Consider the following 14,848-nt stretch of genomic DNA (forward strand, 5'->3'; position numbering starts at 1 on the left):
CATATTTTATCATTTAAGTCAGTATCCGTTCTGATCTTTAACTTTAGAGAGTGCACTGTATATGTACCACATAATTAGGGCTTATGTATCACATAATTAAGGCTAAATACTAGGAAATCAGACTAATGAGACCAAATCAAACTGAATTATTTAAGCTTTTTTTCTTTAATTTTAGAGGTAGAATATTTAGTAATTAAACACTGATTTCATTTTCTTGAACTTGCATATGTCTCCTTTGTTTTTGAGGTCGTTGCTATAGAAGCCCTCAAAAATGTTGCTCTGAGAAGGGAGAAGTACTGTAATGAATAGAGGCAGGTGGTTTTAGTCTTTTTCTGTCTCGCCCTCCTTCCTCCTCCACTTTTGTTTCCTAGGGTCCTCATTGTTTTTGTTGTTGTTGTTTTTCCAGGGTCCCAAGGATCTGTTGTCAAATGGGAACTTTCTCAGCTTCCTGTCATTTTATAGTCCATGCTGTGCAGGGAATTAATAGCTAGTCAACAAAAAAATATGATTCATGATTTCAAATTTTATGAAGAAATACTTTAGACAGAAAGACTTTTGTGTTCTTCTCAACACTTTACTTATTTATTCATTCACTCGTTTAATCATTCTTTGAACAGATGTTTGTGAATGGCTACTGTGTGTCGGACTGTTGTTATATAGCACAATTGGTGAGATTTTGGATATGTGACTCTAATAAGTAACAAATCATATTGGAGGATGTCATTCCACAGATTTTCACTGAGGGTCTCCTGTGTTCCCAGGAGCTGGGATAGGTGCTAAGGATAGTGTGTTTAGTGAGAGCAACACAATCTTTGCTCTCAGAGATGATGGTCTTGTTTGGAAGACATAAACACATCATTCAATAAGATGCCTTATGATGGAAGATGTGTAGGGTCATACACGGGATCTAATTTCAAGTAGGGATCAAAGAAGGACTCCTGGAGGAGGTGTCATTTAAGGTAAGTCCTGAAGGATGGTGAGAAATCAGGTACACGAGTGTGTATGTGTGTGGGGATGGGAAATAGCTGATTAAAGTTAAATTACTGAAGAATGTTCCAGATAGAGGTAACAACACGTGTGAACGCTGGAGGGAAGAGAGGACCATAACTTGATTCAGAAACAGTAACACATTCAGTATAACTGAAGTGTAGCATTAAATGAGTCTGGAAAGGTCAATAAAACACAGAGCAGAAACTGAGGTCCTGTAGTTAGTTAAGTGCTTTAAGTGGACAAATGTTAAACCTAATTGCTGATTCTAAAATCTCCATTATATCTGCTGATCCTCTGTACCAAGAAAACATAAAGAAGTTAACTTAATTTGAAAAAAAATATTTATTTTATTAAAAAAATGATTTCTTAGAAAATGTCTCCTTTCAATAAATTTTAAAATGTCCATTTTCAGAAAAGCTACTGATGTATCTGTACACTTGTTTAGCTATGATTACAAGACATGATGTGTTTCAAGGAGATGGAAGGGAAGACTGACCCTCTTACTTCACCTCCAACTTGACTCCTCCCTGATAACCTATTTTTTTCTGTGTTAAAGTATCAATTGGATCCACACAATTAAATAGAGCAACTGGGTCACTTCTCATGTGGACAAACTACCTGCAGACAAGTTGTTTTTATCAGTCAATCTGGAAACCTCAACAGGTAGACTTATTGAACGATGCTTGACATATGCCCCGTGGTTATCTGGCATTATTCCCTGCTGGGAGAAGAGTGATTGGCAGTGTAGCCCTTATCCCTGGTCCACTCAGGTAGTTCCTTGTCAGCAGTTCAGCCCCTCTGAGATCTCTCTGCCTTACTCTGCTGTTCTCATTATCACTCAGTGATAGCAAGGCTTTGAGGAAATTAGAAGTAATTTTTCTTTTCAGAAGAGTCAGTAACCCTTATTTGGGACAAGACACATACACTACCCCAGCAGTAAGTTCTGAATCAGAACATGTTACTGGTTGATAGTGAAAATGTTGGAAAGGGTAAAGAATGACTTGAATACAAATTGGCATACTTTTTTTACCCTATCCATTTATCACTGAAGAAATTTTAAGTAATTTTTACCAACATATTTTTGACATGTACTGGCTATTTCTCATGGCCTCAGAACTTACCATTACCTGGAATTGTTTGACTTTTTTTTACAGGGGAAAGAAAATAAGACCATCATCACCACAATATTCATCTTGAGTAGCACAAAGTAGCATACACAATTTGGACCAGGAGACAAAGTATAATAATACCTTACAGATGAATCTCTTTTTTTTCCAAAGTAGATTTGGGAGAAATTATGAATAGAAAAGATCTTAAACGTGAGTCAAGGAAATAGAGTTCTTCATTCATCATAGAAACAAACAGTATAGAAATGACATAATTTCCCATAATCTCCCTTGATCTAGTCAACCTATTTCACTCATTTTATTATACAGGCTCTTCAAATATTTTAAATCTAGCCCATCACCTGTCAACTCATGTTTCCTTATCCTGGTCCTCAGTGTCATTCAAGGTTGACTTCCTTTCAGATAGTCATTCATGTCCAAACAGGAGTCATGCATGCCATTTTCCTCCCCACTGTCAATACAAAACATGGTTTCCTGTAATTGTATATTTTAGAAGTCATAGTGAGCTCAATTCTCTCTGCCAAAGAGAGGAAAGAACTAAAACTCTCTAGGAAAAGTGAACCTTCAACCATTTTACATTTGCTGGGAGATTATGAATTAAGATACAGTGTTTGCACCACCTTATAATCCCACAGAGTACCACAAAAAGGGCCTTTAACGAATAGCAATCGGCGAACCCTGTCATGCAGTCCTTTTTAAGAGCATGGTTGTGGACAGAACAACAAAAATATCTATGAATTTCCCAGAGTAGAGCCATTGCTTTAGCCTGTTTCAGTTTCTCTGTGAACTTAAGTCTCTTGACACAGAGGACAGGCTTCAAATTAAGCATTTCAGGTTCAGGATGGCATGGTCAATTCACTTTGCTACACGTGGGACAAAGGCTACTGTGAGAGTCCTGTAAAGAGTAGCTACTCCAAACCCATACATTTTTCTAATCACATTATCACTGGCTACTGATATGGTTTCTGTCCCTTCTGCCACATTCGTAGTCAAGGAAAGTAGTAGTCATAATGAGACAAAGTGAACAAACATTTAAATACCTACTATGAGCTATTACCCTTTACTCTTGACTTTAGCTCTGTCTGATCAGTTTAATTATCTCAAATGTACTCAAAAGAAAAGTGAGGATGAGAGAGGTTGTTCTGGAAAAAAGTCACATCGATAATACATGGTAGAGTCTAAATAGAAACCAGGTCTTGAGGACTCCAAAGCTCATATTTTGTCCCTTTCACATGGTATTAACCTCCACATTTACAGAGGCAAGAACTGTGGCACATATTGGGTAAGTGATTTAATCAAGGTCGCATAACCTTCTGAGTTAGAGCTAGCACCAACACCTAAACTCGTGATTCCCAGCTCAGCTCTCTTCTGCACCAAATTCAGCTAAAAAGATGATAATAGACATTACAATAACAATCATCAATATTATTATCACCATTACTAATTGAAACCATGCTTCGAGTTAACATCAGAACTTCTGTGGGAGTACATTATTCCCTGTGGCTGCAGTGTCTCATGCTTCCTTGAGTAACAGCATATTCAGCATGGACCATGTACCGGTTCAGTGAGAGAGAGGTATCACTGGAGTCAGAGCTCTGGAAGTCTTTACTTTCAGTATGTTAAGACTTAACGTTTTCAAATATAATTGTGTGTCTAAGGATGGACAAGTAGCCTATTTGATCTTTTCACTTCTCTGAGCTTTGCTAGGACTAGGTTCATTTCTAACCAAAAAGAAATAGAATACTTTCATTTGACTGACTGTCTTGATGAAATGTAGATGCCTTCTTTGTGCATTTTTTTCTTTCCTCTCTCTTTTTTTTTTTTTTTTTTTTTTTAGAGAGGAACTACATCATTTATCAGATTTTCAAAAGGTTAGATTTTGTGCTGCTTTGGACAATGAATTAATTTAAGTTACGTGATTTTACCAACCCACAATATGTGGAACATATAGAAACTACATGGAAATAGGGGCAGTCTGCATATGTTTGCTCACTCGGCACAGTAGGTATAGTGCATACTCACCTAACCTTCTTCACATAGTGCTGTGCAAACTTTTCACTGAATTGATTAAAAAAAAAAAAAAAACAGGCACTATTCCAACATTGAAGCACCATAGGAATATGGAAATGCCAGTGCAAATTTCTATTTTTAACTATCCACTGATCCAAATTCGAACTGGAAAGAAAAAAACAGGGTATTACCATGTAATGGCAATTCTCATGATGCTTGTTGCTTCATAACATCATCTGCAGATCAGGCACAAAGATTAATTTAGGACCCATTAATAGAAGAATTTTCAGAGGAACTTGAGCTCAAATTATACCAATCTGTTACTGTTCCAAAATAAACGCATCAGGTGGCATTTAAATGCAGGTGGTGAACTGTTTTATCAGTGCAGATATTTAAGCTATTAGAAATATAATTAGAAAAATTAAATTAAACACACTTAATGTAGATTCTAATTCTACATTAAGAATTAGAATGTAGAATTATGTCCTTAGCATTATGCTATTTCTATTATAAATTATAAAATATGCCTAAATTGCATAGGTTTGTTTCTAAGTGATAGCTGAACTCAGATAATTAAGTTGTTAACCATGAACTTCAGTGGTCAACATGGTTATATATCTTTGTCTTATGTCTGCTCCTCCTTCTTGTTTCCACAAATCTCAGGGGAGGCAGATGAATGGCACTTGGCTCTACCCAGCTACACAGTCGACTGATTAGACATAGCCCTGTACCACAGGTACACTCAATTATATGCCTTTCAGAGAGTCAAGCATTTCCTGAAGCTAAAAGTGTTGAATCTGTTGATTTCACACATTTTATACTAGGAGAAAACTGTGATCAAACATATTTAAACCTTCAATTTTATTTCATAACATACATTCTCCTTCTACTTAACACAGGAGGTAAGGAATTTATTGAGATTAAAAAGGGTAAATCAATTTGCTTCCAAATAATTGAGTCATTAAGAACTGGACAATGACTTCAATTTTAGTAATTAAGTCATCTGTGTGTGGGAAAATGTAACATTAGATTTAAGGCCCAACTAAGTGTCCATCATAATACAACCTTATATGTAAATTTTAAGGTGTCACATAGAACAAATTCAGTAAAAGGGTAATGCCAAAACAATCATATTGGCTGTCATTATCCTCATAATAGAAAAGCACTTAGTAAGCACTGTTCTTAATGCTGTTTGTATGGCAAATGCTTGCCATATGAGAAAAATGCTCAGTGCTGAAGACAAGCCTGAAAGCGTTAACCGTAACTAGTAAATATACACTATATATAAAATAGCCCTTTCTATGGATTGAGCCCCAACATGTTTATTGCTAACATTTTCTTTTAAAATATGTATAATGAGCTGCATATCCTTTATATTCCTTTATCCACTCAGTTTCTAAGTGGTCATGGACAAAGGGATATTCAGTTCCCTAAATTTATGCCTAGTGTAAGGCAGGCATGCATAGTCACTTAAATGCACAGTTACTTGACGGAACAAGACATAAATTACTCCCTTTTTAAAACTTAAAAATAATGATATATTCTACAGTTAGAAATCCAGTAGATCACCCATACACACTAATCTTAATATCCTTGGTTTTAGCCAATGCTTCAAGAAGCTCTTAAACATGCTAAAATCTCTAACTTGGCATAGTATTTGAAATGGCAAAATAATATCTTTTAACAAGATAAATGAAGAAGACTGGCAAGAATTGAGAAATCTTAGAAATCAAGGGATCTTTTTCACGATCTATTTCCTGACCAACACAATTGGCAAGTCCTTTCATTCCTAAACTTTATCATAAGCTAACCACTAAACATTTTCTGTCTATTTTGGCTTTAATTAAGGTAGATATAATTTCTGAACAAGTTCAGGAAAGTACTTCTTTCAAGCAGGGAAACTGCTTAAATTAATTAAGCTAATTAGGTTGATGAATAATTAAGGTAATTCTTTCACTCTTCCCACAATTCAATCTCTTCACCTCTTAGTCATAAGTCTCAAATGGTGGTATTAGAACTCCTAAATACAATCACACACTATACTTCTGTTTAATATTCTACATCACAATTAAAACTAATTTTTTTTTGTTTTCTCTTAGTTTATAGCTTAAATAAGAATGGGCCATCTCTCAAATATTGAGTATCTCTCTAATTAGGAAATGTAAATATCATCAATTAGAAATTAGTCTAGACAACAGAAGATTTTTAGATATTACAAATACTTTTAATAAGGACTCATTTCAAATAGAATGATAGGTCCACAAGCATGTATCTGTCATACTACAGGCTCTGCAAAATAGTATTTCATGCGATCCTTGAGCTACCCAAGGAGGTGTTTATATTATCATATTTTCATAGTTGAGTAAATGAAGACTCAAAGTTGTGAAAAGACTTGCTCAAAATCATACAGCCTGAACATAGTGGAACTTGGATTTACCTGTTTCAAAGGAATTATTAAATCCTTTTAGCATTTGGCTTATTTTTGGAATGTGAACATGATATTACTTCCCTAAATGTATAGGGTATATTTCTATAATCTGCATATTTCCAATGAGTTAACCAACTGGTAAGAAATGAAAAATTGGTGAAAATACAATAGCAAAGAAAGATTAAACCGAATCAGTCAAGTGGTAATTTGTGTCTTTTGTATCCTAGATGCCTATATTCCTGAACACATTGTCAGTAGTTACCCATGTTGCATTTTAATTTAGGTGTAAAGTCATAAAATTGGATTTTAGAGAACAGAGGTATTTTGCTATTTACATCTATGATCACAGACATAATTCTGTCAGTCAGTCATCTAACTTCAACTAACCTTTGTCATCCGCCTCACCACTAAGGGGCAATACAGCAGCACACATGTCACTATAATTAGCGTGCAGCAGCAATTTTCATTAGACCGATGATCTCCAATAAGATTTTCCCAAGGGCTGCATTCAGTTATATGTAATAGTTAGGTGGGCCACACGTGTATTAGCATATAATTTGCACAGGATTTGCATATGCATTTAAAGATTGCATCCTATTTCTCTATTTCAACTAAAAATGTAATTACTACAACACTGAAGGTTATGATTTCTATTTTTCTGTACTATCCCACCACATCTGACCCAGATGGCTTATGATAGAATAGCTCAGCAGAAAACTAGGAAAAGCTGGCGGGGTGGAGCAGGGCGAGGGAGTGGGCAGGGTGGGGGGAATAGTCAGTAGAGATGGTTAGGGTCAATAGAAATCTTTCTGGGGAGCACCAGTGATAACTACTGAGAGTACATTGCATTAGACAAATTGTCTCTTTTATAAGGATAAAGGAATAACTGCACACTGGGTGGACCTTCTAAGAAATGCCTTTCTAGTTACTGCTGATATCTTGTTGAGCATCTTTTTTTCAAACCTCATTACAGGCTAAATGGCAAATTATCTGTTATCACTTGGGAAATCTCAGTTACCTCTTAATTCTAATAGTGTCGTCACATAACAACTTTAACTGAGTTTTCTTCTAAACCTAATTAGTCTCTGTTTTGAACACTAATTTTAAGTGAAGAGCTCTCTATTTCCCTTTAGTTTTTTATACATATGGACCAATCCTACACAACTGGAGAGCATACCCTCTTCCACTTAAAGAGCTTTCTGGTGCATTCCTATTTGGTTAGGTAGAGGAAAAGTTAAGAAAGGGAACAAGGTTTGTACAGGGAAACAATTGGAAAAGACAGAAACTAGGTACACACATAAGCATATGGACACATATTTACTCACACATATTTTAATACATACTTGCTCTTGCATTTATGAAAAGAATTTCCTCCTCTCCATCTCTGTCTATCTGTAATGAATTTAAAATCTACATCCATTTATTCAGAAAAAGGATCTTAGGGCTGATTAGGCTGGTGCTAGATGATAGAGAGAGAGATAGATGACAGATAGATAGATAGATAGATAGATAGATAGATAGATAGATAGATAGATGATAGATAGATGATAGGTAGATAGTTGGATAGACAGGTGGATAAATGGATGACAGACAAATGATTATAAAACTATTGTGTTGAAAACATATACTTTAGTAAGAAATAGTTCTCTGTATGTTCAACCAGCATTTAATTTATGCTTTCCTGTTTCAGATGATCAGAATCATGTGGAGACAGAAAAGTAGAATTTTCTTTACCTACCTTTTGAACTTCTAGGGCCAGGCAAGTAATCAGTGGAAAGTCTTCAACCAATTCGCAGTAACTGACTTGCCCAAGGTCACACAGGTTTTGGGTGATGGAGCCAGGACTTGTACTTATGTTTTTATAATTCCTCATTCTACTTTTAAAGTTATTATTGTTGTTATTGTATAATCTCATCTATATCTATAATAAATAGACATTATCTCTGTTTTGTAAGCAGAACAGACTTAAATAATTCTCAGTACCTTGGTCTTGTAGTTCATTGAACATGTATGTTATCCAAATACTTAGCTAACATTCTCAACCATGACTAAGTAGAGAGGAGATAAAAAATCTGTTTTTCCCTCGTCTTCTTGTATTCAACTTGTTCTTTTGCATCAAATTCTACTATGATTTGGTACCATCAGTAACATGTGTCTTCAATATATACCATTGTATCCCTGGACAATGACTATGCCAAGAATATAGTGAATTCTCAGTGAGTATTTTTTTATTAGATGAATAAACAAATGATAAATATTCAAGTACTATACAAGGTAATTTATTACCATAGGAAGCAGTCCATGATATATTAAGTTAAAATGTAGATTAAAAAACAGTTCTTTTAGAATGATCCCATTTTGATGGAAAAAATATATATGTCTTCATGGGAGAACAAGTATTAATGTATTAACATTTATCTATAGAGTGAAATTTTTTTCTTAATTTTGTTTTATTTGGGGGAGAAGAATGTATTTTTATAATAAAATAAGTGTTTTAGGTTTGTTTTGTTTATTTTAAAAGTCTTCCCTTATACTACATTTCCATAGTACTTTCTAGAAAACATTTGGAATGCCTACATTACAATTAGTTTTCCAGTGTTCCAATTTGAAATGTGGCCTTAACCTTCTTACTCAAGAGATTTGGCTTCTTATTTCATTTACTGTCCATTGTTATTTGTATAAAAACTGTCTCTTCCTTTAAACTGAAAGTGTTTTAAAGACCAGAAACTGTATTTTATTTATTTCTGAGCTATCGCACCGCTACACCAATCCCAGAAATAAGCTTGCACACAGCCAATGCCAAAAAATATGTAATAAATATGTGGTAAGTCATTCATCAAGTCCAAAGAACTTACATAGTTTTCATTTTAGGTTAAGTAGTATCTCCACTGATTTATTTTTTCATAAAGAATGAATATTTGGGCTCAATGGCAAACAAATTAGATTCATAAAACATTTTATATCAGAGTTAAACCCTGCATTATTTATGCCACCCAAAGTTACCCTTTCCAGGATAATCCATGAACTGGGGGTTTTTCTATTCCAATATACTAATTTTTTTTAAATTTCGGAATACCGTGTAAGCTACACACCTGACAAGATCATATGTGTTCGTAGGCCAATGTGCAGTAACAGTTTAACCTTCCAGGTAACAATTGTGATAATGCCTAAAACCCAGAGGAATATCTCTAATTCTAGATACTTCAGGCACCATAGCAGAGGTGGAAAAAATGTTCTAAGCCATTTGGATCTATAACTACTTTGTGCTATATTTACCGAATAGATGCTTTGTGGTAGCAAAAGCTCAATTAATAGTCAATCTCAACTAACAGTCTTCATGATTCAGTGTTTGCTTCAGCACTTGTGGCTTAGCAACTTTGGTGCTAAACAAATGTGTAATCACAGCATTTAGTCTCAATTTTCCTTTAGCAGCAGAGCTAGTTTAATATTCTAAATTCTTGAAATTATAGATTAGTATAAAAATAAGTAGAAGGTTATGTAAACTGGAACTACAGAATAACTCTTTAAACAAGGTCAAAGCATATCACCATTATTCTATTTCAATCATTCATGTGGTATTTATTATTGTGCTTAACTTACCAAGAATATATAATATAGTACAAATTTCAGTAAACAACAAGCATTAGTTGCTTGTGAGACTGTTTTGAGAAATAGCTTTTCAGTAAATTCACATGGAAAAAAATAAATTTTAAAATACAAACTTTGAAGTACCATTTCTACTTTTGGCAGACTCTGTTTCAATTACCTATAAGTCTAGGTAATTCATATAAATTTCTCTCCTTCATTAATATTGAGCACCTGAGAAAAATCATATAAGGCTTTCAGAAACCAGATTTTTACTAGATAAATAGCAAAATGAAATTATTATTATTCATGATACCAGCTGGCCTCTTTAGATACATACCTAAAACTGTGGGTGTATAAATCCACCATGTTTAACTGAGTACATCAGCATTGAAGATTGAATTACCCACAACCCAGGGATAGAAATAATTATATTATAGCTCATTTCAGACCATGTAGTTCTCTATTAGTAATTGTATTGGGCTATTGAGGCACAATCATTAGAGACATAAAATGGTCATTTTGTATATTAGTAGTAAAAGAAAAAACTGTAAACCTTTAAGGAGAATTCATAAAATACGTACTTTTGACTCACAGTTAAAACATTGATTAAATTGCACACTCCAAAAGAAGGCATTAAAAAATAAGAAGCATCACCAAGGAGGCCTACTACCAAAAACCACCTTAACTTTTTACAAGTATCCAGTCACCAATAATGTAACATGCACAGGACTTAGAAACACATATTTTATTTTATTTTTTATGTTTTTTTTTTAGAAACACATATTTTATTAAATGCACCTAGAAAATGGAGATGTTCTCCATCAAACTGCTAAATGTTCTGACTGAAGAACAACCTGACAGCCAAGGAGCAACCCTGAGCTGGTAGAGATGGAGGGTGTTGCTAGTAGTCTATGGCTCAATTTTTTCTTAAAAAAACTTCAGAGACTTCTAAATAACATTACCATGTTATGGACTTTGTATAATAAATATCCTTATTATAATTATTCAAAGAAAAACTTATCTAATTGGCCAACAATTTTAAAGCCTACGTATTGTTTTGTGTTACTGAAACTGTCTCTAAACCTTGGATTTACATTGTATTATTTTGTTTCCCTGTAAACCTACAAATATAGGTAGATGCTTCACGTGTATTAACTTGTTTACTCCTCACAACACAGTGTTGTGAGATCTGTAATTCGTCCCATTTAAAGTAGAGAAAACTAAAGCACAAAAAAGCATAGATATTTGCCTAATGTCACACAGCTAGGAAGTAGCAAATCTGGGATTCATAACCAGATATTCTGGCTCCAGGGCCCATATGTTTACTTTTATCAGTTCCAAAGTTCACTTTGAACATTGTTAAATAAATCGCTTCTTACTTTTACGTATGGAAGTTTAAATATTAAAATGTTTAATGTGTTCTTTTGTCCTCAAAAGAAAATTGAGACAATGAAAGAAGGCTGGTGAATCGTGGCTTTATCAATCACTCCCCAAAACCCTCACCCTTTTCTCATCCAACATTTTGAGTGGTGACTATGTTGAAGTGAGTTAATAAAATTGGTCACTTCTTTTTTAAGCTAAAATAAATAAAAACGATGTGTGGCCCATTGAATAACCATTTTTTTTTTTTTTTTTTGCAAATGCTCTCCCAACACACATTGAAAGTTAAATATGAACTCTATAAAAATTCGCAGTGGCAATGCCACTAAACAGAAAAAAAGAGGCAAAATTAATTATACCACCTATCCTTTAGACAAATTGGTTCTTAACATTGAAATATTAATCATGTGAGCTACCTCCACAAACTGTAAACACATCTTGGAATCACAGTAAGACTTAGGCAGTACCTGCACTGTAGGAATGGTATCTTTGAAAAATCGAAGCATGAGCCAATATGAGCATGAACATGGCAACTGACTCAAAGAAAGAATGGTACAAGAGCTGAGCCCTGGCCACATGTCAGTTTCCTACAGTGAGTTCCAGAGTTCTCTACTGTGGAAATATATAGAACAGACAATCACATATGTCATATAATTCCAGAAATACAGAAAAGAGTTTCATGGCCCGTTCTGGTTCCTCTTAAATAAAGTCATTGATGTTACTTTCAGGTTGACCTATTCAATTCCTGCTCTTATCCTGACCAGATTTAGACTCAGTTAACTTTTAATAAGTACTATTTTTTTAGTCTGAACGCAGTCCCCCACTACCACAAATTATGCACTCGAGTCTCCCACATTTGGGGAAATTGTAGGTGTCAGCACATCTGGAGTGCAATGGATAAGCCTTGCCCTGGGAAAACCATCTTCATGATCATGGTATCTCCTCTGCCAGGTAAGTATAAATACCTACTATTTTTAATAATAGACATTAGATCAGGAGTTTTGGCAATATTATTTCATGATTATCCCCAGTTTTACAAGGGAGGAAACTGAGGCTCAGAGAAATTGAAGAACCTGGCTCTAGAATGGCCAGGCAGCCAGTAAATGGCAAAGCTAGTACACAAACTCACATCTTCAGACTTTGTAATATAAATGAATTTTTAAAGAGACGTCATCTGAAATTAGCTCTGCTTTCAAAGGGCCACCATATTCTGGACTGACCCTAACTCTAGCAAACAGGGCCTTATTTTTACAGTAGTGCTTGGGTTTGAGTTTTTCTGCCAAGAAGCCCTTGCCCAGAGCCTCAGGCCACTTAGCTAGGGCCCTAATCCCTGTTGAGCTTCACCAGCCTTCTTTTCAAGAGGGCACATTTCTGTTGTCTCTTCCTAGACACTACCCAGGTCCTGTTAAGTTCCTCCTGATTTCAGCAACTGCCTGTCCCTTGGACTAATCCTCTCTAACCTTATTCCCAGAAGAAGGGGTAGTGGGAGAAATGTTTAGGAGTAGAATGAGAAGAGAGGAACAGATTTTAACTATTTCATAGTAAAATCAGACTAAATCTAGATAAGGAAATAAACATGCTTGTTATTTGGGTAGAGTACAAACTACATTCTTTGTAAGAGTTTAGCTTTAAAATTATCTCCATTTGATAGATAAGGAAACAGCCTCATGGAGAATTAAAGGGCTTAATGTAAGATTGTTTGGCTTTATAAAGGCAGAAATTCTGGACTATTCTTAGCCATTTTCATCCAATCTGAAATCTTAAATCATAAATCTACTTTTAAAAATATATTAGGTTAACTTTAGTTTATATATAAATATTCGTGGTGGTGCTTTCAATCAGACTAAATAAATAACATTGCAATATTTTAAAATGATACCTAAAAAAGCAGTCAGGTTATGTTCTCAGTGTCTAGTATTTGCGGAAGAACTTTTAAATGCAAAAATACTCCTATTGGCTTTTTATTTTCAGAAAATATGTGAATCTCAAATAGGCTGCATTTGCATTCTGGAGAAAATTTTTAGAGTCACTTTCTACCGCGTTTAACAAAGCTGATCTTGTGCTCTCTTCGTCATCACTACAGAGGGCAGCAACAGACAGCAGAGCTCCTTAGCATCACAGAGGAAACGGTAAGACGGGAATAAAGACACAGACCTACTAGAGCATGGACTTGAGGATATGCGGAGGGGGAAGGGTAAGCTGTGACAAAGTGAGAGAGTGGCATGGACATATATACACTACCAAATGTAGGGTGGATAGCTAGTGGGAAGCAGCCGCATAGCACAGAGAGATCAGCAAGGTGGTTTGTGAACACCTAGAGGGGTGGGATATGGAGGGTGAGAGGGAGGGAGGTGCAAGAGAGAAGAGATATGGGAACATATGTATATGTATAACTGATTCACTTTGTTATAAAGCAGAAACTAACACACCACTGTAAAGCAATTATACTCCAATAAAGATGTTAAAAAAAAATTCCTAGTAAACAAGAGGGTTAAAGACAAAGTCATGCTTAAATCACTCCAATTTTTCTTTTGCCTTTATGCTATTTAAAACTAATCACATCTATAAACTCTCATATAAGTTAGCAGGCAAATGGATATGGAAAGTACCAGGAAAGACTACATTTTTTCAAAAGTTGAATCTAAGACATTTTGTAATTCTGCCCAAACCAGCGTTAAAAAATAAACATAGGGCTTCCCTGGTGGCGCAGTGGTTGAGAATCCGCCTGCCAATGCAGGAGACACGGGTTCGTGCCCCGGTCCGGGAAGATCCCACATGCCGTGGAGCGGCTGGGCCCGTGAGCCACGGCCGCTGAGCCTGTGCGTCCGGAGCCTGTGCTCCGCAACGGGAGAGGCCACAACAGTGAGAGGCCCGCGTACCGCAAAAAAAAAAAAAAAAAAAAAAAAAAAAAAAAAAATAAACATAGACTGTGTGCCATGTAATACTGCAACAAGTGAAATTTAGTCTGCTTTCTACTGGTTATTTTTTTACTCATTGTTTTCTTTAAATCTCTGTCTTAGCAAGTGAAAGTATTTTGCATAAAATATTTACTATCTTTATAAAAGATATTTTAAAAAATGTATCTAAATGTGTTTTCAGTATGTAAGAACTTTAGAAGCCATGGTTTTACAATAGCAAGATTTACCTACAAAGTGTCTTCCAGACAGATATGATTGGGAATAGCAGTCTGCAAGGATGAGGACTTAGTACTTGCTTCTTAGCTTGGTTGCATAGACCTACAACTGACTGTACATGCAAAGGAGGGCAGCAAAGGTCTTATGATCAAAAGGGAAGAAATGACTGACAACACAGAGCTAGTTCAAAG

At 35.2% G+C, this 14,848-nt stretch overlaps 1 pseudogene; it reads right to left on the bottom strand.

Moving 5' to 3' along the window:
* Nucleotides 1-12,330: 12,330 nt before the first annotated feature.
* On the bottom strand, nt 12,331-12,482 carry LOC131751649 (U1 spliceosomal RNA; annotated as a pseudogene).
* Between the last annotated feature and the right edge of the window lie 2,366 nt (nt 12,483-14,848).

Source organism: Kogia breviceps, chromosome 2, assembly GCF_026419965.1.
Source record: "Kogia breviceps isolate mKogBre1 chromosome 2, mKogBre1 haplotype 1, whole genome shotgun sequence".
In the NCBI taxonomy this organism is placed as follows: domain Eukaryota; kingdom Metazoa; phylum Chordata; class Mammalia; order Artiodactyla; family Physeteridae; genus Kogia; species Kogia breviceps.